A 14,402-nucleotide genomic window follows, 5' to 3' on the forward strand; every position below is an offset into this window, starting at 1 on the left:
CTTTGAACAAAAATTTCACATGAATAAACAATTAGTAGGACAACTGGCGCGTATTTGTGGCTGTTCATCTTAATACATTGATATAATAATAATAATAATTAGGTATTTATTGGTACCTTAAGACATTTACAATGTATAGGACAAGTCAAATGAAAAATCAATTTTCGGGAACTTATTCCATAACTTATTCTACGATGACATTCATCGAAAATCCTGTAGTAAACTTTTCGCATTAATTCACTCAAACATAAAATTCTCAAATGCCACCACTTTTTTGGGTGTCCCAATAGAATGAAATTCTTTGTCATCCTCTTCATTCACAATCTTTCTGATTGTGGAAATATTCAGCTGAAATATAAGTCGTTTAGATTCAGATGAAACATTATATAAATTCTCTTACATTGAATATGTTCGCTACCGTCTGACGTATTGTGGATTTTTGAATTTCAGGGTATAACTATTTGAATGAGCGGACCTGAATTCTAAATAGCACTTTCTACTTTCTGAAACCCAGTATCTTTTTTTAATCACTTTCGGCATTTTCTTAATATTAATTGATATAAGTTGTGGCAACGGCGTTATGACAATAACGACATTTCATGAGTGCCAACCTTACTCCGTTCTAGTTACAAAAACTTGAGAAAATTATTTCATGGCCAACCGACTGCTAAAATAAATGTGAATGCAGTATACGTCCATTTCCTTCCACCGTACAGTCAATCAGAACTATTGTTGTCCTCTAATCCGTATGTATGGCTGTATAGCAAACCGTTTCAGATGACAACTTTCCACCGTCGAGGTTGACCGGAAGCTGGCCGAAGGCCGAAGGGGGGTTTGGCCGGGTCTTCCAGAACCGGCGGAGGGGCCGGGAAGAGACGTCGCAGTAAAGATGATGCCCTTCAGCGCGGATGCGTTCAGGGTGGTAAAGCTCCTGGAGGGCATCACTCACCCAAATATGGTGAGACTGACCGAGGCCTAGGTGTCCCCACGGTCATATATATGGTGATACCACTATACCAAGGCCACCTCTGGGACCTGATTAAAGAAAAAGGACCAAGGGCGACGGTGTCGGGGGTTTACCGTATATTGCGTCAGGTGGCGAAGGAGATGGCCGCCTGTCACCGAGAGCACATTGTTCACCGAGATCTGAAACCGGAAAATGTACTCCACCGGGACGGCCGATACGTGGTGGCTGATCTGGGACAGGCCTGTAAGCTAGAACCGGGACAGGGTCTCCTAACTGATCTGGTCGGAACCAGCATATACTGTATGGAGAAGGGGTGGATATTTGGGCACTCGGGTTGGTGGACGATATGTGGACACCGATCTGATCCTACAATCAGAAGACCGATACTTCGGTGCGGAGCTAGTGAACTTAAGCTCCCCTGTCCGGTAGTTCATAGGAGGATTACTTATAACCGTTCCGATTCTTCGGCGACCCGCGGGACAATGGGATTTGGCTGCAGCCCACTGCGTATGGAGGTCCGGAAAGGCCCAGCCTCATCTCCACCGTTGGATTCCATGCCACCACCTGTAACCACTTTAGTGTTTTTCCTCTCTTCAGAGATCAAATTTTTACTAGCTTCAGTCGGAGAGGTGGTCTGGGTAAATAATAGGATATAGCTAGCTTGGGTCTTATTCAATATATTATATAAAAAATGAGTTTGAAGGCCTTGGTTATCACACAAAAACACGTTCATCCACCTTCAGAGCTTTATTCTGCCGTCCTAACATGAAAGGTCCTATCTGCAAAATTCAGGTTTTGAGAAAATCCGAGGTTTTTGTTTCTTTTCACTGTACAACACATAGTAGTTTAACAAACTCTTCATGTTTTATTTTATATATTATGTCGAAGAATAAAACTTGATTGCAAAAATTAATTTAGATTTATCTCTTCCCGGTTAGTAGATGTTTGATTATATTATATTACATTCATCACATTTTGCAGATAGGACCTTTGTTGTTAGCAAGGCAGTATTTATAAAAAATTGAATGTACGTCCAAATTGACCAGGTCTCAACTTTGAATTCATAATAATAATAATTAGTAGTGAAATAATGAAAAATAGCTGTTTACAATAGAATAACAATTATGGAAAGACTGAATAGCTTCGAAGCGAAAAGGCTTAATTCAAAAATGAAAAAGATATTACGAAATTATGAGAAATGAATATCAAAGTAGAATAATAAAGTAGCAAAATACTTCCATGAACAATCAAAATCCAGATTGTTTGCTTCTATGCAGAAAGAACCATCCAATGCCACAGCACCATACAAGGATTTCCAGAGTCTGACTGAAGATGAAATCGATCACGTTCTCAGGTGTGATGGACTCCTGGCAGATGCACACCGGCTACAGAAACTCAATCGTGGAAATTGAAAATTCCGGGCTTCACCCAAAAACTAGAAAATTAATTTCCTTCAGAGACTTGCCAGTATTGTATTGTTTCACATAGAAAGTTGTGTACTTGAGTATAAAAAATTACATATGGAAATCGACAGCCATTGTCCAAAAAAAAATTAAGAAATAAGATTGACACTGATATTAACTGTTTTACTGAATTTGAATATGAAATTGAATTGAAACGAAGTAATAATGATAAATTCAGATGCATACCACCCGATATACGATATGAATATCGACAAGTGTTACGATCTGAATTGAACTAGCCAATTTGCCATCGTCGAGGACAAGGATAAAGAAATAATTTAATTTAATAATTTCGAAGTTGAACCATTGAAAATTTCTTTGCCGGGCAAAGAGGTTGTAAACAAAAATTATATTTTAAACTATGTATTCTTCACACCTCAATATTCAATTGAGTTTTCACCACTAATAGAAACTATGAAATTTAACTAAATCTCAAAAATCAACGAATTCAATACCAAAAATATCAAGAACTTAACTCTGATGACTGATCTTGTTCTCCAGACAAAGCAGAAAGAAAGAATCAAATGTTCGAATAACCGATCAATTATCTAATCTGATTGAAAACATGCGCGAATCTTAAAATCAATAATTTGTTCAATACATGAATAAGTGCAGTGGCTGTACCCAAAGACAATTATTTAATTTATTAATTTGAAATTAAAAAAAATAGTAACGATTGTATCGTTATACACCGTTGGTGCCTCTGCCACCACTGTCCGTGTCTCCGTCTTCCCCGCTGACAACCCTGGCCGTCATAGGGCATGTGTCTAAGCCGATCTCACTAACCACCTGCGTGAAGTAACAGATTTATTACTTTACCCAGGGGTATTAACAAATCCCTTTTGTCTTCTCAGATTGACCACCGCTGGTGAGTATGGAGCTGGGATGGAAAGAACCGAAGGACTCCCTCCAAAGGACTGCACCGAAACCTATACCAAATCCATTAGGACCTTAGATTAGGGTCTAGTCTAAGGTTAGGACCCTTAGTAAGACGCACCACGAAATTTGTACCGCCGCGCCGCCACCTGATGTGTCAGCCCGACTACCGACGCCGTCGGCTAATTGGCGGAAACCTCCCTCTCCCCTACAACCGAGGTCAAGAGACCAGCCTACGAACAGGGCATTGAGAGTCTGACCAGACGACAACCTGCCCAGCGTACCGTGGGAACCATGGACCTAAATGTCTATCTGGAAATCCGTCCAGGTTTGCGCTGGCGGTGTCGACAATAGGACGGAATATACCGGTATGACAGTCTTATTTTGCAGTAGGTGCGGACGCCTAGATACTTTATCTAAAAATTTCTCCTGCCACTCAGACAACCGGACCGACCAAACCCCGTGGAAAGATCCGTCCACAACTTTTCCGACCAGTCGACTGAAGAACTGCCACTGACGTTGGAGAGATTAGGAGGCCGTTTGCCAACGAGTGAGGGGTTGGCGCTCCGCCCCTGTCACCGCTGCGGACCCAAAGCGAGACCCTGTAATAAGGAGAAAACAGACTAATATCAAAATAAACCGTTAAAATCAGAAACATGTTTTATTCCGTAACCCAACACCGTACTAAAATCAAAGCCGTAATAATAATACCGTAAAGATAATTTGTTTCTGAAAATACTGTCACCGTATATCATTTGATATCCTAATCAGTTCCCTGAACAAATCAATACCTAACCGTGTGTAATCTGACTAGAAACAGTACTTTTTTCCTATATTTTGTTCAGTGGATTGAATATAGATCCTTTCTACCGTTCAAGCTTTGCAAGTACAGTTGGAAAGAAAAAATTATTAATTGGTTGAATTCATTCAGATATTGCCAATCCGTTCAGCAACACCGACATGTCGAAATGATATAAATTGTAATATGTCTGTGTTTCTGAAAGGTACGTCCTGTAGACATGGACCTATAATACCAACTTTAGTTGTTTAGTTAGTTAGTTTAGCTTAGGTTAGTATTATACATCTAATCCTGTAGAGAGAGAAAAGCTCAGCTTGAAATCCTTCTTCTTCTTCTTCCTTTATTGTGTGCATGGCAGCGGGGCCATCTACATATAGCTTGAAATCCGTTCCATTAAGTATTCTGTGAATTCACAATGAACCGGGACAAACCGTTGCTTTAAATATGGTATTCCGAATAGTTAAGATGAATAACTATCTATTAACGAATACTAACCGTACTACATTGAAAACTTGTGAAATAATCTTAGATAGTCTGAATTGTATATAGTTCTCTACTGTTCTCCTGTGTAATTTTATATATTGAAATTTGTTCACCTACATATTGTTCTATTTTCATTTATATTGTATATTATTTATGGTGAATAAATATTATTATTATAATTGTAACACCGAAATCAGTGAAAGTGCATATCCGTGATCTGTTCAATTAATTCTACCGAAGAAAACTGGAGAAAAGCTCTGTATACTGTCTATGTTCTACTGTTATAACATAACCTATGTGGCCAATTAAGTCTGTTCTAGATTATCAATTACTCCATCAAGGTTCAGATGGAAGTTTCAGCTGTTAACCTACCTATAGTGGGGTCTATCGGATCAGGGACTCCGAATAATATTCTGGCCCATGGTGAATATCCATACCCACCTCCACTGTTATGGGATGGTCCAATTCACCGCCAATAGCCAGGCTACAGGTGTATGGTTCTTCTCACCTGAAGTACTCATCGGAAGAACTCTGGTTTGATGAAAGCTTCAATTTTTCTGAAGGAGAGGGAATGTAACGATACTTGATTTTTTTTAGCAAAGATCAAGCTTCGTTTTGGATGTCCGTTTCCTTCAATTTTCCGGATGAAACAATGCAACACCGTCTGATGGAAAGTTCACTTTCAATTTTGATATTCCGTAAAATATAATATCACTTCATTTCAGAAATATTTTTCCGAATCCTGAAAAATTATATTCAAATTCCATTAAATGAAAATTTCCATCAGTAATCCGCTGAAATAATTCAAAACAAAGAAAAAGTGTCTTTCTGCATTCGGCGTTGTTTTTCCGTCCACAAAAACACCGTTGATTCAATGGATTCAACATAAAAAAACGTCGATTGCAGATAACGACAGTTTCTTTTACCGATAAAGAGATATCCGCAACCGAGAATATTTCTTCTTGGAAGAAAATTCGAGGATACCGTGTAACGGGTTTTCCTCGGTGTACTCGAGCGCCAGCTATTCTTTAAGGGAGAAAAGCAAACCTACCCTGGTAGCTACTAGCTGAAGACAAGGTTCCGTGGTGTCTAGGGTGTTAGCGACGCCCAATGATAGTTAAAATCAACGTACACAACCTTTATTTGTCGACTCGTAAAAAGGGAACACAAATGGCACTATTATAAAATTCGTACAGTGAAAGACTCGAAATCAGTGAATTTACAGGGAAAAACGGACGGAATGAAACGGGATCCGATCTCAAAAGTTATACGGGGGTTTACGGACTTGTTCGCCAGCCAGAACCTAAGACGCACACTTAACGGACAGATATCGGACTTCAGCCAGGTTAGGGGATGAAAAATTACAACACAGAGTCACGGCGGCTCATCCTTAGACTCGTTCGGCACTCCCCGGGTATCCACACCAGCAGAATGCCTCCCTAACCGTAGGGGTGAACACAGGAACGAGGTAAAAGACGGGAACTGAGGAAAGGGTGCGCCACCCCAAAGTGTCCTCGGTACCCCCCGGGTATCCACACCAGCAGGGTACTTTAACGACAGTAGGGGTGGAACTAAGAAAGACGGGAAGGGTGAGCCACCCTAGAGTGCCTTCGGTACCCCCCGGGTATCCACACCAGCAGGGTACGTTAATGACAGTAGGGGTGGAACTCAGACTCGGGTATAAGGGGGATGTAGACGGAGACTGAAGTTCCAATGATATATAAAAAAACAGAGTGTCGTCTTATCTATCGGTCATACATACATAGTATCAACTAAAACTCTTTCTAAAATTTCCCCCAGAAAAAAACTAAAAAAATGGTAAATTTCGGCGATTATTTGAAAGTGAGTGAACACTCGGTGAATTAATCGTAAGTGAAGTGGCCTGCGGGGGAACATCTGATTTTATACCCACAGGGGGGGTGCTGAAATCAGATGTGCCCTGACAGTCGAAATTCGGTAAAATATGCGTCGATGAAGACGTCTTAATTTCGACTTATCTGTGCTAGCGAACAAAAAAAACTCGGTTATCTTCCAATTCAGGATATTTTATACGGTGCGACATCGTTTTTAGGAAATAAAAAAGGAATAAAAACGGTGCGGTATGTTTACAATTCCGAACGATGTCGGAATCCTGAATTGGAAATTGAAAATATTTTTCTCCAAAATTAATTCGAAAATAAAATTACTTAAAAATGAAAACTAAAAGATTCTTCTAAAATGAGGGGGTAGGTTTGAAAAATGATTCTCTCATTACAACCGAATTTTTGGATGCAATTGTGGTCACATGACCGTCCACATGCTGAAAAGTTAATAAATAGGGCCGCACCACCAGACGACCGTCATTCATTTGTAACGTGGTTACCTCGGAGAAAACTTATCTCGAGCGCCAGCTGTTCTTTTCACTAGGAAGAATAGCAAACCTACCAGAGTAGCTGCTAGTCGGAGACAGAGTTCGCTGTTATCTAGGGTGGTAGCGATAACGAAGTAGTCAAAATCAAATTATGTACCAGTTTATTCACACCTTCGGAAACTGATTATATATACAACGGAAATATGTGTAGGTATGAAATATAAGCGAATCTAACAGCAAACATACATTCTGGAAATTCTATCCGATCACGAGCATTTTGTAAAGTTTATACCGGGTACAGTGAAAAATCAAAGGTTGTTCAATAAAATGCGCCAACCAGAACTGATGAAATGTATACTAAGGATGACCTCGCGAAGTGAAATGACTTGCTATAAGGTATCGGGATGTAATTGATTATATTTCTCCAGAAATGAAAAGAAACACAACCGGGGCGGATCTATTCGAGCCTTTTATTCGCTACCCCAAGGGCTAACGCTCCATGACTGATAGAAAAGAAGAGATTTCGGATTCAACACTTATGACGCGGAACGCGAACAGGGGGGTTGATGGGACTTTCCCTTCAGTACCCCAAGGGCTTACGCACCATGACTGATAGCGAAGGGAAAAGTTAGACTCGCGAAACAGGGTAAAGTACGATAAAATACAGTACAGCAGTGTCAAAGAAGTAACCGGTGTAGGTCTAATTAAGAAACTGAACGGTAAAGACGGGGAACTACCTCCTTTATTTCAGGCACTCGCGGAAAACAAACGAAAACTAAAAACTCTATTACATTTAGTGGGCTGTGGGGACAGTAGGTTATTAAAACACTGATATTCTATTGCCAACGTTTCGAAATTAATTTATTTTTTTCTCAAGGCTGAAATAAAGTACGATTTTTATAGGTTAGGTGGATCTACAGTTCCAGAAAACTCTCACCTCTAAAATTTATCGTGATTTAATAAAATTCGGATGAATAAGATATTCTGACGCCTACACATTTAATACCATCATCATCTCAAACATAACAAGAAAATCCATATGACGAAAACCAACACAGAAACAAATATCAGTTCCGAACAAACACAGATCTATGATTCAAAATACAAACTTCTTGATCTTTATGTTGCAAACCTTTGAAAACAGATATACTCGCCACTTGCAACAAAATCATCTTACAATATGTCTTATAATATTAGTGTAATTTTGACTTAGGTTTTTTACGTCTGTCCTGAAATTAACACAATCTAAACTTTTTTTCATGAATATAATCTCACTAATGTTTCTCTTCCACCAATTTTGTTCATAGTCTGGTATAATTGTTTCATCAAACTTAAATGAATGTCCCGTAGAAAAATGATGCACAGCTAAAGCAGTTTTTTCTTGTTTCTCACCACTCCTACAGTCCCATTTATGCTGTGCAACACGCTTCTTAAGATATTGTCTTGTTTGTCCTATGTACTGTTCCACTGTGTGGAAAACAGTATAAAACCGTGTATTGTTGCAATGTGTTTCACCTGAATTAACCCCGTCCTCTTTAATTGAATATTTTCAATTCTGATCGGCTTGTACAGTGCATACCATTTTGGGTGAGACAGCCAGGTTTCTCGCTCGCTATTCAAGATAGAGCCTTGCAGTTTTCACGTTCCTGTCCTACTTTTTCGTGAAATTAAAGTTGGCCTAATCATATGTTGCATAACTGTGTCCGTTTATGAGATACAGGGTGATTTTGGAAATCGATACTTTTCGGACCCCTCTTTTATCTCCGAAGTTATTAAACATAATGCTGAGCTAAAAATTACCTCTGGTTCAAGATTTTGCGTAGAATCCAGTGGCGTACTCAATTTTTTTCGGGGATGGTTTTGAAGATACGACACAAACATATATTTTTTTCGATGAAACACCCTGTATTTTATTACTTCGTTGAATTCGTTTTTTTTCCCTCCAAAATGATGTATAATCTATATATGTTGGATGTTCAGAAATGCTAAAAAACACTAAAACATCACATAATGATGATTTTTCGCCTCTGTTGATGCGCGAAGTTTTTCGGGACTGTTGTGTCTGAAAGACAATAATAATTCATAGCGATGACAGCTATATCAGATATAATAATATTGTTTAATTCATTAATTTCCCTGTGTTAATTTTGAATTACTGACCGCCGTAATAGTTTAATTGTTTTATTTCTGGTTTCCTCATTTTGAACTACTGTCATAAATTCGGTTTTAAAGTAGGTACTTGTTTTCGCTACCATCTTAGATAACCCCGAACTCTGTGTCCGACTAGTAGATACCTGGGTGGGTTTTCTATTTTTCCCTTATTGAAAGAATAGCTGGCGCTCGAGATTAAACCCTTGAAAACTAAACCCGGTACAATATACTTTTGGTTTTGTGAATAGGTATGTCTGATTTCATTTGTCATTTGCGGGAAGTGCTGGTTTTCTTCTTTCATTCGAAGAAAACGGCGGCTGAAGCGCATCTAGAGCTCCAAAATGTCTACGGAGATTCTGCTCTAAGTGAAACAGCGTGCCGTGATTGGTTTCGTCGCTTCAAAGATGTTGACGACCTTCCGCGTGAAGGCAGGCCAAAAACCTTCGAAGGCGCTAAATTGGAGGTATTGCTCGATGAGGATCCATGCCAAACGCAAGAAGAGCTTTCTTCAGCATTAGGAGTTACCGGCCATGCCATTTCTAAGCGACTCTATGCGTTGGGAATGAATCAAAAAGAGGGAACTTGGGTTCCTTATGAATTTAAGCTAAGGGACGTTGGACGTCGTTCTTTTCAATCTGCGAAGGATGTGGTGTGTATTTGGTGGGACCTGGTCGGTGTTATTCATTATGAGCTATTGGAGCCGAGTGAAACCATTACTGGGGAACGGTATCGACTTCAATAAAATCGATGTGATTGAGCTGAGCACTGCGCGAAAAACGTACACAATACGGGCAGAAGCACGATAAAGTGATTTTACAACATGACAACGCTCGGCCTCACGTTGCTAAACCTGTTAAAACCATAGACAAAGGAAGGAAAGACAGACAACTCTCATTGGTCGTTTAAAACGTTGCTGGTGGCGCCTCGATGGGCAGTAGATAGAACTATTTGTTTGAAATAGCTATATAGTAGAAAAGGATGAAACATGTTTTCGTTTCGGCATAACATAACATAACCTAAGTTTTTACGCGCTTTTAGTTGTATTTTCAGCAGTGGTAAGTCATGTTGTCCTCATAGTTTTGTAATGTTTTTTAATAAATTCAACATTTGTTGTGTTTTAAATGCATCATACGTGGATTTGTTCTCTGCAGTGAATACATAATTTCTGCATCAGTTATATCAACAAGTTTTATTCATTTATTATTGGATTATAAAGGCAAACATCTTTCTTTGGGTTGAGGCACACATTCTTTGTAACATTTTAATTCAAATATGAATTTTTTAGTGCAATCGTGGAGTCTAGAAGTGGATAGGGACTGGATACAAGATACAACTTCCGTCAGTGAAAGGTAAGTATAGTTTAAGGTAAGTATTAATTCTGTAAACCTATTGTCATAATTGATTAGTATGGCATCATTAAAATTTCAATTTTCATGTTGCATCCCAAATTGTGCTAACAAAAATTACTCGGGGTCGATCTCCTCCAAGTAGAATTTCAGAATGGGAGAATGCAATCAAATCAGTTCATTCTAATTGTAGTTTTAATAAGAACAGTAGAATATGTGAGGACCATTTCAGTGTAAAAAATTTTCACAATACATTTAAATCTAGACTTCTACCTTTAGCTCTACCAGATTTTCCAAATTTTTCACTGCATTCTGATCAGGATAATTTAATTATCAACAATAATAATAATAATGATTTCGAAGTTGGAGGTTCAAATTCATCTAGTGCTTGGAGAAGATCAGATTTTCCAAATTTAAATAACAATAGTTTGCCAAGTACTAGTTCATTAAACATAAACTCAAATTCACCCAGTACAGTGACTGTTCCCTCTTTTGTGGAAAAAAGGTCAGGCATTTTAAATAATATTAATATTAAGCGTAGGAATCAGTTATCACATAGAGAAAAATATTTGTATGATATTACTAAAAACCAAAAAGAGCAGCTGTCTAGATTGAAAAAAACCATTGAAAAGTCTAAACATAAATTAAAATTAGCTGAGAAGATCAGTTCTTCAAAATTTTTTTTACAACTCGAGCAATCAATTAATAGTAATGGGGTTCAATTTATATCTTCTCAGTTCAGAAATGCTAAACAAAAAAAACATGGGGAGCGTTGGACATCCGAAGACAAAATTTTTGCATTAGCTTTATATAAACGAGGTCCGCGTTCATACAGATTTTTGTCCAGATTTTTACGATTGCCAAGTAAATCAACGTTAAATTCCGTTTTAAGTTCCTTTTCTTTTGATACTGGCATCAATAAACAAATTTTTGAGAAATTAGCTGTCAAATTTTCAAAATTAAAAACCCTTGATAAATTTTGTTGTTTAATGTTCGATGAAATGTCTTTATCTCACGACTTACATTATGACCATGCCTTAAGTAAAGTAGTAGGACATGTAGATTTAGGTTCAAATCTTGGACGATTCAAAGAAATCGAAAGTCATGCTTTAGTTTTTATGATTTCCGGACTTCATACGTCTTGGAAACAGCCAATAGCCTACTATTTTACTAAAGATCAGATAAAGACAACTCATCTCAAAATTCTTATTAAAGAAGTAATAGTTGCTTTGCAGGAAATTGGTCTTCGGGCGATTTGTACAGTTTGTGATCAAGGCACTACCAACGCAGCTGCCATTAAACAGTTGATCGATGAATGCCATACTAATCAACCAGGACCTTACTTCATTGTAAATGATCAAAAAGTTGTTGTGTTACATGATCCTCCACATTTATTGAAAAACACACGTAATGCCTTAAAGTCTTACAATATCAAATTTGAGGACAACAAAATTGCCAAATGGGAGCATATTATTCAAGGTCACAAATTAGACAATAGTAGAAGATTTCGAACCATGCCTAAAATTGATTTAGATTATGTAACTCTGCAACACTCGCATTTAAAAATGAAAGTCTCTCTGGCTGCTAAAACTATGAGCCACACAGTTGCGGCAGCATTGGAGATGATGTCATCCAATCCTGATTTCCCTTCTTCGGCAGTTCATACAGCAGAATTCATAGGGGATATTGATCAACTCTTTGACTCTTTGAATTCTGTGTGTAACTCTCGATTTGGGGGTAAGGAGTTAAGGCGATGTGTTAGTAGAAAGAGTAGACATGTCCAATTTTGGTATGCCATTTTGCAGAGGATCAAAAAATGGCAGTTTTTGCACCCTGAAACGGGATTAGAATCAAAGGCTCCCAGATGTAAGGAAGGTTGGATTACCACACTTGAAGGTATAATTATGGTGTGGGATGAATGTCGTAAAGCTGGTTTCAAATACCTGCGTACAAGAACGCTGAACCAAGATCCTGTTGAGAATCTGTGCGAATACTAATCCCACTCCATATCAATTTATATCAGCACTTAAGACCTGCATTTTGAATCGCCTTGTTACACCTAGGAGCCGTGGAAAAAATTGTGAAGACGATGGCATAGACATTCTTGAAGATTTGAAAAATTTTTTGGATTTTAAATTTGACAAAAATCAAAATTATCATAATAATTCAGTTGACCTTTCAAAATTTCAAATTATAAAGCCTACCAACAATATTGCTGAAATTGATGACCAAGCTCTTGTTTATGTAAGTGGGTATTTTATTAAAAAAATTTTTGGTATATTGTGTCATCAATGCAAAGAATGTCTTTTAAGTACTCAAGTTTTAGAGTTTCATACATTTACAATGTTTAAGGAATACGGTGATGACAAAAGGTGTTTACATTATGTATCTGAGCAATTGTGTATATACGTTGCTCATATGCATGATGTAATCGTTGCAATTTTAGAAAGTCATGGTCATTTGTTCAATATATATGAGGAAATTCTTCGGTTCGTGACAGAAAATGTTTCATTTTCATTTTTCACATGTTTTGAACATTATGAAAATGTGCAAAATATGTTGAACAAAATAATTTTGGATCTAATTTGTAATAAGTATTTCAATGATGTCAAAAAAAATTTGCGAAAAAAATATGTAACAGTAAAGTCAGTTCCAAAGAAATTTCTTCATATATAGATTTATATTATTTTTTCGTCTGTGATAGAAGTTTTATTTGTTTTTAGAAGTTGCTGTTGTTTTATCAGAGTTTTTTTTTATTTATTGTTGAATATATATTTATTTACAAACCTTTAACCTTATCTGTGATAGAAATGTGATTTTCAGTTACTAAAGAATATTTTTGTTGAATGCATTTATTTTAATTTATTTATAAGTCATTAGAACATCTTTATTTTATTTAGAATATATCTTAATTTTTTTACAATTTTAATTTTTTTTCAGTTCTGCATACATGTTTATGCTCACAGCAAATTTAGGTGTGAAACTTACAGAACTATATATTTTCACTTGAAATTGTTCTAGTTTTATAACCTTACATACATATTTCTTTCAATAAAAATCTATTCAGTATCGATTCCGATTTTTCACTCTGTTCCAGATTACGTGAATCAGATGGCTTATGCTGAAGTTCTGCCAATGAATCGAAGAATACAATTAATTATGTGTAGTCTTCACACTGGATGTTCTTTTCTTCAATAATTTGGTTATACAAAACAATATTTGATCTGACATTACTAAATTATTTCATTACTTTTTGTTTGAAAAAAATCAATATGTATTTAATTAATATAATGTTTAATAAAAAGTATTTTAATATTTGTCGAGTATCATTTCTGAAAACAAGTATTTCAAGAAGAAAACCTCACTGAAGATTGATAATAAACTGTAACTTCCAGTTTATTATCAATTTTCAGTGAAGTATTAATTCAAATTGTTTGATTGTATGATTTGTGGCGCCAAAATGCGAATTCAAAACGATCAATGCGCCACCTGGTGCCAATTTTCGTAACATGTTAGTTCGCGTCTACTGCCGATAAGGGCGCTACAATCGCGTAATTTATTTTACCACTGAGTCGGCACTCTTTTCCTTCTTTCTCTATGGTTAAAACCTATCTGGAAACGCTCACATGGGACGTCCTACCCCACCCGCTGTATTCCCCCCAGATTATCACTTGTTTCGGTCGATGGCACATGGGCTGGCTCATCAGCAGTTCTCATATGAAGACACCAGAAAATGGCTTGATTCTTGGATAGCCTCAAAAGATGAATACTTTTACCGTAACGGTATTCAAGCTCTACCAGAAAGATGAGAAAGAGTTGTAGCTAACAAGGGGCGATACACTTTGTATGATTCATTTGTGGCCTTTTTCACAATAAAGTTTTATTTTCATCAAAAAACAGCGGGAACTTAATTGCGTCCGTAATACCTACTGAAAGTTATCCACCTTTACTGAAGAGTTTTCATGTG

General features: G+C 37.2%; 1 long non-coding RNA gene across 1 annotated transcript; it reads left to right on the forward strand.

Annotated features, from left to right (window-relative positions):
- The first annotated feature begins 9,953 nt into the window (after positions 1–9,953).
- On the forward strand, positions 9,954–13,750 carry LOC123307479. Its single transcript, XR_006536978.1, has 2 exons — positions 9,954–10,438; positions 13,533–13,750. It is a non-coding gene; the product is annotated as an uncharacterized LOC123307479 (long non-coding RNA).
- Positions 13,751–14,402: the final 652 nt, after the last annotated feature.

Source organism: Coccinella septempunctata, chromosome 2 (assembly GCF_907165205.1).
Source record: "Coccinella septempunctata chromosome 2, icCocSept1.1, whole genome shotgun sequence".
Taxonomy (NCBI): Eukaryota; Metazoa; Arthropoda; class Insecta; order Coleoptera; family Coccinellidae; genus Coccinella; species Coccinella septempunctata.